Genomic DNA, 13,799 nt, shown 5'->3' with positions numbered 1-13,799 from the left:
TTTGGAATGAGATGTTCAATGAGCAGGTGTCCACATACTTTGATCATGTAATGAATGCCCAAGGCCCTGGGGGCTGTAGGGGGAACCTGGAATGGAGCATTTAGAAGATACTCAAGGCCCTGGGGGCTGTAGGGGAAACCTGGAATGGAGCATTTAGAAGATACTCAAGGCCCTGGGGGCTGTAGGGGGAACCTGGAATTGAGCATTTAGAAGATACTCAAGGCCCTGGGGGCTGTAGGGGGGACCTGGAATGGAGCATTTAGAAGATACTCAAGACCCTGGGGGCTGTAGGGAAAACCTGGAATCGAGTATTTAGAAGATACTCAAGACCCTTTACCCAAATCCAGATAGCAGATGTTCTGAAAGAGCTGCAAAACCTGGACCCGTACAAATCAGCTGGGCTTGGCAATCTGGACCCTCTATTTCTGAAACTATCCGCCGCCATTGTCGCAACCCCTATTACCAGCCTGTTCAACCTCTCTCTCATATCGTCTGAGATCCCCAAGGATTGGAAAGCTGCCGCAGTCATCCCCCTCTTCAAAGGGGGAGACACCCTGGACCCAAACTGTTACAGACCTATATCCATCCTGCCCTGCCTATCTAAGGTCTTCGAAAGCCAAGTCAACAAACAGGTCACTGACCATCTCGAATCCCACCGTACCTTCTCCGCTGTGCAATCTGGTTTCCGAGCCGGTCACGGGTGCACCTCAGCCACACTCAAGGTACTAAACGATATCATAACCGCCATCGATAAAAGACAGTACTGTGCAGCCGTCTTCATCGACCTTGCCAAGGCTTTCGACTCTGTCAATCACCATATTCTTATCGGCAGACTCAGTAGCCTCGGTTTTTCGGATGACTGCCTTGCCTGGTTCACCAATTACTTTGCAGATAGAGTTCAGTGTGTCAAATCGGAGGGCATGCTGTCCGGTCCTCTGGCAGTCTCTATGGGGGTGCCACAGGGTTCAATCTCGGGCCGACTCTTTTCTCTGTATATATCAATGATGTTGCTCTTGCTGCGGGCGATTCCCTGATCCACCTCTACGCAGACGACACCATTCTATATACTTCCGGCCCGTCCTTGGACACTGTGCTATCTAACCTCCAAACGAGCTTCAATGCCATACAACACTCCTTCCGTGGCCTCCAACTGCTCTTAAACGCTAGTAAAACCAAATGCATGCTTTTCAACCGATCGCTGCCTGCACCCGCATGCCCGACGAGCATAACCACCCTGGATGGTTCCGACCTTGAATATGTGGACACCTATAAGTACCTAGGTGTCTGGCTAGACTGTAAACTCTCCTTCCAGACTCATATCAAACATCTCCAATCGAAAATCAAATCAAGAGTCGGCTTTCTATTCCGCAACAAAGCCTCCTTCACTCACGCTGCCAAACTTACCCTAGTAAAACTGACTATCCTACCGATCCTCGACTTGGGCGATGTCATCTACAAAATTGCCTCCAACACTCTACTCAGCAAACTGGATGCAGTTTATCACAGTGCCATCCGTTTTGTCACTAAAGCACCTTATACCACCCACCACTGCGACTTGTATGCTCTAGTCGGCTGGCCCTCGCTACATATTCGTCGCCAGACCCACTGGCTCCAGGTCATCTACAAGTCCATGCTAGGTAAAGCTCCGCCTTATCTCAGTTCACTGGTCACGATGGCAACAGCCATCCGTAGCACGCCCTCCAGCAGGTGTATCTCACTGATCATCCCTAAAGCCAACACCTCATTTGGCCGCCTTTCGTTCCAGTACTCTGCTGCCTGTGACTGGAACGAATTGCAAAAATCCCTGAAGTTGGAGACTTTATCTCCCTCACCAACTTCAAACATGTGCTATCTGAGCAGCTAACCGATCGCTGCAGCTGTACATAGTCTATTGGTAAATAACCCACCCATTTTCACCTACCTCATCCCCACACTGTTTTTATTTATTTACTTTTCTGCTCTTTTGCACACCAGTATCTCTACCTGTACATGACCATCTGATCATTTATCACTCCAGTGCTAATCTGCAAAATTGTAATTATTCGCCTACCTCCTCATGCCTTTTGCACACAATGTATATAGACTCGCCTTTTTTGTACTGTGTTATTGACTTGTTAATTGTTTACTCCATGTGTAACTCTGTGTTGTCTGTTCACACTGCTAAGCTTTATCTTGGCCAGGTCGCAGTTGCAAATGAGAACTTGTTCTCAACTAGCCTACCTGGTTAAATAAAGGTGAAAAATATAAATAAAATAAAAACCCTGGGGGCTGTAGGGGGATTAAAACAGAGTGGTTTTGATGTCATTCAGAACAGATTAAAAACGGGCTACATGATTGAGGAAAGTAATTTATTTAACTCTATATGCTACAAAGACAAAAGCAAAATCTTAGCTAGATGATTAAATGAAAAATAATGGTTTTGCACAAAACAACCACAATAAAACAAAAGGACTACATTAGTTTCATGTTTAAACAAAATAACATAATGAGACCAAAATGGGAAAATAAAGTAAATAATTATAATAAGTGAATTCTCCTCTCCTGTATGTTTTCTATCTCTGTAACATGTAACGGTATAACATTATACTGAACCTGTGACAATAATGCCTGAACCACAACACCTATCAGTTGATCTGTATAGACATGAGAAGTGAAGGCATTGACAATGTATCAACCATAATGCTACACAGTATATGACCAGTATATGACTGATGTTAATGGACAGCTGCTGAATGAATAATACAACACACATTATATTAAAACACATTCCAATCAGAATAATACATGTATGAGTTAATAGATCACATTAGATCAAATGCCACTATTGTTCCAGCAGGTGGAGCTACAATGTAACAACATACAGCATTGTGACTCACAGTTCTATATTAGAATTCCATGAGTTCCATTCTGATGGTTGTTATGGTGATCAGGTGATCTCAGCCTCACTCTTCTTCAACATGATCACCTGTTCAACACAGAAGTAGTTCATCAGTGTGGCCATGTATTTACTTATCCAATACAGAACCACTTAGAAATGTAAATCATATCAGATGATTGACTAGTCAATACTGTGCTACTTAGAATCCGATCAAATGACTTCTAATGAGGCTCCTGCTTATGTCCAGCTCTCCAATATCAATACCAGGGTTATTTACTCTTTATCAATACTGGGATATTTACTCCTAAATGCATGAATTCATATCAGTTCTGTTATCAGTTCCGTTATTGTGGAAGTAACACCAGCCTTCTCTTCTCCCCTCCTGTCCAGCTCAGGCGTTCGGCGTCGCCGGCCTTTTTTGCCGAACCTGCTGCTGCCCTTCACTCATCAACTCCGGACTCGTCTCGTCATCATTACACACACATGGTTCCAATCCCCACTCTATCACTGTATATACTCCCTCTGTCATTTGCCTTAGTTGACTCTAAACCATCCTACTTTCTACTTCTACTAAGAGGTAATATAATATAGTACACACTGTGTTCAGAATACCATATTGTGGTAGTTAATCCATCCTACTTTCTACTTCCACTAAGAGGTAACATAATATAGTACACACTGTGTTCAGATTACCATATTGTGGTAGTTGACTCTAATCCATCCTATTTTCTACTTCTACTAAGAGGTTATATAATATAGTACACATTGTGTTCAGAATACCATATTGTGCCCCTGCAGCGATTGTGTTGTAAGGTAGAAACTCACCTAACTGGTCTTGGTTGGTCTTCCTGGGTATCCTGGTTTCCCCTAAACAGACAGTTATCAACACTTTACAACATGGTTCATTCAGAGATACAGTTATCAACACTTTACAATATGGTTCAATCAGAGATACAGTTATCAACACTTTACAATATGGTTCAATCAGAGCAACAGTTATCAACACATTACAACATGGTTCAATCAGAGCTACAGTTATCAACACATTACAACATGGTTCAATCAGAGATACAGTTATCAACACTTTACAACATGGTTCAATCAGAGCTACAGTTATCAACACTTTACAACATGGTTCAATCAGAGATACAGTTATCAACACTTTACAACATGGTTCAATCAGAGCTACAGTTATCAACACTTTACAACCTGGTTCAATCAGTGTATTTGGCAAACTTGATGATGGTGTTGGAGTCATGCCTGGCCATGCAGTCATGAGTGATCAGGGAGTACAGGAAGGGACAGAGCACGCACCCCTGAGGGGCCCCATGTTGAGAATCAGCGTGGCGGATGTGTTGCTACCTACCCTTACCACCTGGGGGCGGCCCGTCAGGAAGTCCAGTATCCAGTTGCAGAGGGAGGTGTTTAGTCTCAGGGTCCTTAGCTTATTGATGAGCTTTGAGGGCACTATGGTGTTGAACGCTGAGCTGTAATCAATGAATAGCATTCTCACACAGGTGTTCCTTTTGTCCAGGTGTGAAAAGGCAGTGTGGAGTTCAACAGAGATTGCATCATCTGTGGATCTGTTGGGTAGTTTGCAAATTGGATCTAGGGTTTATGGGATAATGGTGTTGATGTTAGCCATGACCAGCCTTTCAAAGCACTTCATGGCTACAGACGTGAGTGCTACGGGTCGGAAGTCATTTAGGCAGGTTACCTTAGTATTTTTGGGCACAGGGACTAAAGTGGTCTGCTTGAAACAAGTTGGTATTACAGACTCCATCAGGGACAGGTTGAAAATGTCAGTGAAGACACGTGGCAGTTGGTCAGCGCATGCTCGCAGTACACGTCCTGGTAATCCGTCTGGCCCTGCAACCTTGTGAATGTTGACCTGTTTAAAGTGTTACTTGCCTCGAAGCGAGCATAGAACCTATTTAGCTTATCTGGGAGGCTCGTGTCACTGGGCAGCTCTCGGCTTCCCTTTGTAGTCTGTAATGGTTTACCACGGCGTCAGAGCCGGTGTACTACGACTCAATCGTCCTGCCGCTTTGCCTGTTTGATGGTTCTTCGAAGGGCATAGCGGGATTTCTTATAAGCTTCCGGGTAGGAGTCCCGCTCCTTGAAAGCGGCAGTTCTAGCTTTTAGCTCAGTGCGGATGTTGCCTGTAATCCATGGCTTCTGGTTGGGTTATGTACGTACTGTCACTACTGTGGGTATGATGTCATCGATGCATTTATTGATGAAGCCAGTGACTGATGTGGTGTACTCCTCAATGCCATCGGAAGACTCCCGGAACATGTTCCAGTCTGTGCTACCAAAACAGTCTGTGCAAAACAGTCCTCTGCATCTGCTTCATCTGACCACTGACCACTTTCTTATTGAGTGAGTCACTGGTACTTCCTGCTATAGGTTTTGCTTGTAAGCAGGAATCAGGAGGATAGAATTATGGTCAGATTTTCCAAATGCAGGGCGAGAGAGAGCTTTATACGCTTCTCCGTGTGTTGAATAAAGGAGTCTTTCCCTCTGGTAGAAATGAGGCAAAACGGATTTGAGTTTCCCTGCATTAAAGTCTCTGGCCACTAGGTTGAGCGTTTTCCTGTTTGCTTATACAGCTCATTGAGTGCAGTCTTAGTGCCAGCATTGGTTTGTGGTGGTATATAGACAGCAACGAAAATATAGATGAAAACTCTCTGTGTAAACAGTATGGTCTACAGCTTATCATGTGATACTCTACCTCAGGCGAGCATAACCTCGAGACTACCTTAGATATGGTGCACCAGCTGTTGTTTACAAATATACATAGACTGCCATCCCTTGTCTTACCAGAGGCTGCTGTTCTATTCTGCCGAAAAAGTGTAAAACCCTGCAGCTGTATGTTATTCATTTATTCAGACTCAGTGAAACCTAAGATATTACCGTTTTTAATGTCCTGTTGGTAGGATATACATGATCATCTATTGATATTATTGATTGATTATTGGCTAGGACCTATGGTAATAATAAATAATAAATAAAATGTAGATTACACTCTCGCCATTGGATCCTTACAAGGCTCTTTGTCCTTGATATCACTGTCTCTTTCTCCTGCGAATGACGGGGATGAGGGCCTTGTTAGGCGTCTGAAGTAAAACAGTCCCACCAAACTTCCCAGTGGGGATGAGGTGCTTTTCTTTCTGACTACACCAAACCCACCTCTGGTATTTGTTTCGAAAAAGCTCTATTTTGGTCTCATCTGGCCATAGAACCCGGTCCAATTGAAAGTTACAATAACATATGGCAAACAACTTCTGGTTATATAGGGGTAGCCTAGTGGTTACAGCGGTGGACTGGTAACCAAAAGGTTGCAAGATTGAATCCCAAAGCTGACAAGGTAAAAAAAAATCTGTTGTTCTGTCCCTGAACAAGGAAGTTCCGAGGCTGTCATTGAAAGTAAGAATTTGTTTTTTACTGACCTGCCTAGTTAAATAAATAGGTGGCCTCTGATTGTGGTTTTGGAGACTTTCTGTCCCCAGATTCTCCAGCTGTGATCCTTGGAGATTTTTTTGTCCACTGGGATCCTCCTCTCTCCTCTCAATTTAGACACGATTGTTAAGGCGGCGCAGCCTGCTCCGGAACGTCCTCCTCTGGTAAAGCCTTGTTTTTCTCCCGTGGAGTACCAGGACCTCCTGGAGGTTTTCAGCTAGGCTTGCACCACCTCCCTTCCTCTGCATCGTCCCTACGATTGCCCTCCTCCTGGGTACCACACTGCCTAGTGGGCGGCTATATTCCCTGTCTGGCCCTGAGACCAAGGAGAAGTACATTGAGGACTCTCTGGCTGCTGGGAGCATTCGTCCTCCTGCCTTAACTGATGGCACAGGCTTCTTCTTTGTGGAAAATAAGGACTAGACCCTGCATCCATGACTATCGGGACCTCAATAACATTTAAGAATTGTTACCCTTTACCACTCCTCTCCTCGGGTTTCAATCCTCTCCAACCATCTTTTCCAAGTTGGACCTTTGGAATGCCTAGTTCGGATACGCAAAGGAGACAAGTGGAAGACAGCCTTCAACACTGCTAATGGACACTATGAGCACCTGGTCATTCCGTTTGGACTCCAACGCTCCCTCAGTGTTCCAGGTCCTGGTCAATGATGAGCCCGTTGGGCTCTGTTATTCATCAGATTCAACTTTACCATCTCCTACTGCCCAGGCTCCAAGAATATGAAGCTTGACACTCTCTCTCGCCTGTATAGATCTGCTCTGTGACCATCCTCCTCACCTCATGTCTTGCTGCTACAGTGGGTGGTTTAACCGGATGTTTGTTCAGATTTGGTTCCGGTCCTGGATTCGGCTCATTCCTCCGAGGTTGACTGGGAGGGTTATGGCCCAGAGGAGAGGATTGTCCGGTCCCGGTTGTCATCGCCGGCACCCCATTATTCCCTATGTATTTATACCGGTGTTTTCTGTCTGCCTGTTGCCAATTCGTCTTGTCTCGTCAAGCCTAGCAGCGTGTTGTTCCATACTCCTGTCTTTTAGTCCCTGTTTTCTAGTCCTCCTGGTTCCGACCTAATCTGCCTGCCCTGACACTGAGCCCACTTGCCATACCATTCAGCCTGCCTGCCGCCCTGTACCTTTTGGACTCTGACCTGGTTTGCAGACTTCTGCCTGTCCCTGACCTGCCCCTGTCTGTTTGGCCCTGACCAGGGGTATCATCGGATGGGGTCACAGTGTCTCCTGACCCCTCCTGTCTCAGCCTCCAGTATTTATGCTGCAGTAGTTTGTGTCGGGGGGCTAGGGTCAGTCTGTTATATCTGGAGTACTTCTCCTGTCTTATCCGGTGTCCTGTGTGAATTTAAGTGTGCGTTCTCTAATTCTCTCTTTATTTATTTCTCTCTCTCGGAGGACCTGAGCCCTAGGACCATGCCTCAGGACTACCTGGCATGATGACTCCTTGTTGTCCCCAGTCCACCTGGCCATGCTGCTGCTCCAGTTTCAACTGTTCTGCCTGCGGCTATGGAACTCTGATCTGTTCACTGTGATTACTATTTTTTGATGCTGGTCATTTATGAACATTTGATCTTGGCCATGTTCTGTTATAATCTCAACCCGGCACAGCCAGAAGAGGACTGGCCACCCCTCATAGCCTGGTTCCTCTCTAGGTTTCTTCTAGGTTTTGGCCTTCCTAGGGAGTTTTTCCTAGCCACCGTACTTCTACACCTGCATTACTTGCTGTTTGGGGTTTTTAGGTTGGGTTTCTGTACAGCACTTTGATATATCAGCTGATGTAAGAAGGGCTTTATAAATACATTTGATTTGATTTGCATTTTTTAATAAATATCAGAGACTCCAAACATCTGCCTCCTGCATCCTGTAGGAATATACTTCACTCATAAGAATTTATGTTTAATAATAATAATACAATATAATAATAACAATAATAATAATGTTCCGGAGAAAAATATTGTTTTCAATCATTTCACTTCAATTATATTTTGGATTTTGTTTTTAATTAAAGACCAAGATGATTAAAATAAAAATGTTGCTCATATTTAACAACGGTGCCAATATTAGTGGAGGGCTGGAGTTGGAATGAGGTGATCCTGTATGAACTCAGGTTCTCACCTTGAGCCCTGCTCCTGCAGCCTTTCACCAGCAGTATGATGGTCACCAGCAGGTAGGAGACCCCACCAGTAGACTACACAGCAGCCTGGGTAGAGACATGGACAACACTGGGACTGCTGGAGATGGAATGGGAGATGGACCTGCAGCTGGAGAAAGAATGAGATCTGTATTATGAGCAATATATTATTATTATATAATTATTTACAGATAGAGAGACCCCACCAGCAGTGGCACCTCTTAACAGTGTAAAGAAGAACCACCCAGTTTATAATGCAGGTTTCAGCACCTCTTAACAGTGTAAAGAACAACTAAATAATCTGAAGGGCAGGGCTCTCCAAGATCACAGCTCCAGCTGTATATAATATATAAACATCATATATAAACAGGTCTCTCCAGGATCACAGCTCCAGCTGTATATAATATATAAACATCATATATAAACAGGGCTCTCCAGGATCACAGCTCCAGCTGTATATAATATATAAACATCATATATAAACAGGTCTCTCCAGGATCACAGCTCCAGCTGTATATAATATATAAACATCATATATAAACAGGTCTCTCAGGATCACAGCTCCAGCTGTATATAATATATAAACATCATATATAAACAGGTCTCTCCAGGATCACAGCTCCAGCTGTATATAATATAAACATCATATATAAACAGGTCTCTCCAGGATCACAGCTCCAGCTGTATATAATATAGAAACATCATATATAAACATAACATCAGCTATCTGAAACCAGATGAACCATTAAACACTATGTCAGTAGATGGTGTATGTGGACATACCAGGTACTGTGATGTTGACAGCATGGCTGTGTTCTCCAGACCCAGACTCACACCAGTACACTCCACTGTCTGATGGTATTAGCAACACGATGCATGAAGACCCTTTTTGTTCTCCCCAGTCAGTATTACACTCTGAAAGGATTCCTCTCGATGTGTTCCTCACCACTCTCCATCCAGTCGAATTCCCCTGAACCTCACAGCTCAGAGTGACAGACTCATATTCAAAGAACTGAGATCTGTCAGGACTGACACTCAGAGAGGCTGAAAGAGAGAGAACTGAGAGAGAAAGAGGGAGAGAGAGAGAGAGAGGGAGAGAGAGATAGAGAGAGAGAGAGAGAGAGAGGGGGGGGGGACAGGAGAAAGAGATCGTGATGCTCCTGAAATATTCTTTCAAAAAATATAATTGCTGATTTTTTTTTCCACAAGGACATATACAGGATACTACCCTCTACATCAAAACCTTCAAATCATAAATTCACAAATTCATAATAATTTGATTTTGTCAAGATTGGATTCTTACTACCAAGGACTATCAAGAAAAAACATCTAACAAACCAAAACCTGCATATACCTGGAAATACAATCCTACACTGAGTGAGTAATGTTTAGTCTGAACCTTCTGAAACCAAAAGTAAAAGATAATAATCTCTGGGTCATTTTAATAAAGCTACCAAGCTGCTAGGGCAGAACAGACCTCAATTAGCACTGAGGTGTGAAGTGAGATGTGTGAAAACTCTTGAGCCCAACAAATGGCAGCAGTTTCACAGCCTCCTCCACCCCCCCCCCCACCCAAATAACAAACTTCTAACAAACCAAAACTAGTAGAAGAAACGCAGCGGAACCTGGAAATACCAACACAGAGTGAGTAATGTTCATTCTGAACCTACTTCTGAAGCAAACAAGTATAAGACTCTCTTTTGTTATATAATACATAATAAATAAGTAACTAAGCTGCTCGGCTGCTACTTCAATTAGTACTGAAGTGTGAAGTGAAATCTCTTGAGCCCAACAATGGCTGGAGAATTTAACCAGATCATCCCCTGGAATGACACAGTGCTATATTAACCAGATCATCCCCTGACACAGTGCTATATTAACCAGACCATCCCCTGGCACAGTGTTATATTAACCAGACCATCCCCTGACACAGTGCTATATTAACCAGACCATCCCCTGGCACAGTGTTATATTAACCAGACCATCCCCTGACACAGTGTTATATTAACCAGACTATCCCCTGGCATGGTGCTATATTAACCAGACCATCCCCTGGTACAGTGCTATATTAACCAGACCACCCCCTGGCACAGTGCTATATTAACCAGACCATCCAATGGCACAGTGCTATATTAACCAGACCATCCCCTGGCACAGTGCTATATTAACCAGACCATCCCCTGGTACAGTGTTATATTAACCAGACCATCCCCTGGCATGGTGCTATATTAACCAGACCATCCCCTGGTACAGTGCTATATTAACCAGACCATCCCCTTGCATGGCACAGTGCTATATTAACCAGACCATCCCCTGGTACAGTGCTATATTAACCAGACCATCCCCTGGCATGGTGCTATATTAACCAGACCACCCCCTGGCATGGTGCTATATTAACCAGACCACCCCCTGGTTCAGTGCTATATTAACCAGACCACCCCCTGGTTCAGTGCTATATTAACCAGACCATCCCCTGGTACAGTGCTATATTAACCAGACCATCCTATGGCACAGTGCTATATTAACCAGACCATCCCCTGGTACAGTGCTATATTAACCAGACCATCCCCTGGCATGGTGCTATATTAACCAGACCATCCCCTGGCACAGTGCTATATTAACCAGACCATCCCCTGGCATGGCAAAGTGCTATATTAACCAGACCACCCCCTGGCATGGCAAAGTGCTATATTAACCAGACCACCCCCTGGTTCAGTGCTATATTAACCAGACCATCCCCTGGCACAGTGCTATATTAACCAGACCATCCCCTGGCACAGTGCTATATTAACCAGACCATCCCCTGGCACAGTGCTATATTAACCAGACCATCCCCTGGTACAGTGCTATATTAACCAGACCATCCCCTGGCACAGTGCTATATTAACCAGACCATCCCCTGGTACAGTGCTATATTAACCAGACCATCCCCTGGTACAGTGCTATATTAACCAGACCATCCCCTGGCACAGTGCTATATTAACCAGACCATCCCCTGACACAGTGCTATATTAACCAGACCATCCCCTGACACAGTGCTATATTAACCAGACCATCCGCTGGCATGGCACAGTGCTATACTAACCAGACCATCCCCTGGCACAGTGCTATATTAACCAGACCACCCCCTGGCATGGTGCTATATTAACCAGACCATCCCCTGGCATGGTGCTATATTAACCAGACCATCCCCTGGTACAGTGCTGTATTAACCAGACCATCCCCTGGCATGGTGCTATATTAACCAGACCATCCCTTGCTGTGGTGCTATATTAACCAGACCATCCCCTGACACAGTGCTATATTAACCAGACCACCCCCTGGCATGTTGCTATATTAACCAGACCATCCCCTGGTACAGTGTTATATTAACCAGACCATCCCCTGGCACAGTGCTATATTAACCAGACCATCCCCTGACACAGTGCTATATTAACCAGACCATCCCCTGGCACAGTGTTATATTAACCAGACCATCCCCTGGTACAGTGCTATATTAACCAGACCATCCCCTGGTACAGTGCTATATTAACCAGACCATCCCCTGGTACAGTGCTATATTAACCAGACCATCCCCTGGTACAGTGCTATATTAACCAGACCATCCCCTGGTACAGTGTTATATTAACCAGACCATCCCCTGGCACAGTGTTATATTAACCAGACCATCCCCTGGTACAGTGCTATATTAACCAGACCATCCCCTGGTACAGTGCTATATTAACCAGACCATCCCCTGGTACAGTGCTATATTAACCAGACCATCCCCTGGTACAGTGCTATATTAACCAGACCATCCCTTGGCACAGTGTTATATTAACCAGACCATCCCCTGGTTCAGTGCTATATTAACCAGACCATCCCCTGGCACAGTGTTATATTAACCAGACCATCCCCTGGTACAGTGCTATATTAACCAGACCATCCCCTGGTTCAGTGCTATATTAACCAGACCATCCCCTGGCACAGTGCTATATTAACCAGACCATCCCCTGGCACAGTGTTATATTAACCAGACCATCCCCTGGTTCAGTGCTATATTAACCAGACCATCCCCTGGCACAGTGCTATATTAACCAGACCATCCCCTGGCATGGCACAGTGCTATATTAACCAGACCATCCCCTGGCATGGCACAGTGCTATATTAACCAGACCATCCCTTGGTACAGTGCTATATTAACCAGACCATCCCCTGGCACAGTGTTATATTAACCAGACCATCCCCTGGTACAGTGCTATATTAACCAGACCATCCCCTGGTACAGTGCTATATTAACCAGACCATCCCCTGGTACAGTGCTATATTAACCAGACCATCCCCTGGTACAGTGTTATATTAACCAGACCATCCCCTGGCACAGTGTTATATTAACCAGACCATCCCCTGGTACAGTGCTATATTAACCAGACCATCCCCTGGTACAGTGCTATATTAACCAGACCATCCCCTGGTACAGTGCTATATTAACCAGACCATCCCCTGGTACAGTGCTATATTAACCAGACCATCCCCTGGCACAGTGTTATATTAACCAGACCATCCCCTGGTTCAGTGCTATATTAACCAGACCATCCCCTGGCACAGTGTTATATTAACCAGACCATCCCCTGGCATGGCACAGTGTTATATTAACCAGACCATCCCCTGGTTCAGTGCTATATTAACCAGACCATCCCCTGGCACAGTGCTATATTAACCAGACCATCCCCTGGCATGGCACAGTGCTATATTAACCAGACCATCCCCTGGCATGGCACAGTGCTATATTAACCAGACCATCCCTTGGTACAGTGCTATATTAACCAGACCATCCCCTGGCACAGTGTTATATTAACCAGACCATCCCCTGGTACAGTGCTATATTAACCAGACCATCCCCTGGCATGGCACAGTGTTATATTAACCAGACCATCCCCTGGCACAGTGCTATATTAACCAGACCATCCCCTGGCACAGTGCTATATTAACCAGACCATCCCCTGACACAGTGTTATATTAACCAGACCATCCCCTGGCACAGTGCTATATTAACCAGACCATCCCCTGGTACAGTGTTATATTAACCAGACCATCCCCTGGTACAGTGCTATATTAACCAGACCATCCCCTGGCACAGTGTTATATTAACCAGACCATCCCCTGGCACAGTGTTATATTAACCAGACCATCCCCTGGTACAGTGCTATATTAACCAGACCATCCCCTGGTACAGTGCTATATTAACCAGACCATCCCCTGGTACAGTGCTATATTGACCAGTCCACCCCCTGGTACAGTGCTATATTAACCAGACCACCCCCT

General features: G+C 44.9%; 1 long non-coding RNA gene across 1 annotated transcript; it reads right to left on the bottom strand.

Annotated features, from left to right (window-relative positions):
• Positions 1–2,340: 2,340 nt before the first annotated feature.
• On the bottom strand, positions 2,341–9,545 carry LOC135535385 (uncharacterized). The gene is made up of 4 exons (XR_010454858.1): positions 9,279–9,545; positions 8,480–8,625; positions 3,704–3,745; positions 2,341–2,965 (listed from the first exon to the last, which is right to left on the bottom strand). It is a non-coding gene; the product is annotated as an uncharacterized LOC135535385 (long non-coding RNA).
• Between the last annotated feature and the right edge of the window lie 4,254 nt (positions 9,546–13,799).

The sequence above is a fragment of the Oncorhynchus masou genome, unplaced genomic scaffold (genome assembly GCF_036934945.1).
Source record: "Oncorhynchus masou masou isolate Uvic2021 unplaced genomic scaffold, UVic_Omas_1.1 unplaced_scaffold_487, whole genome shotgun sequence".
Taxonomy (NCBI): Eukaryota; Metazoa; Chordata; class Actinopteri; order Salmoniformes; family Salmonidae; genus Oncorhynchus; species Oncorhynchus masou.
Note: the sequence above shows the minus strand (reverse complement) of the source record. Positions and strands in the feature narration are given on the sequence as shown.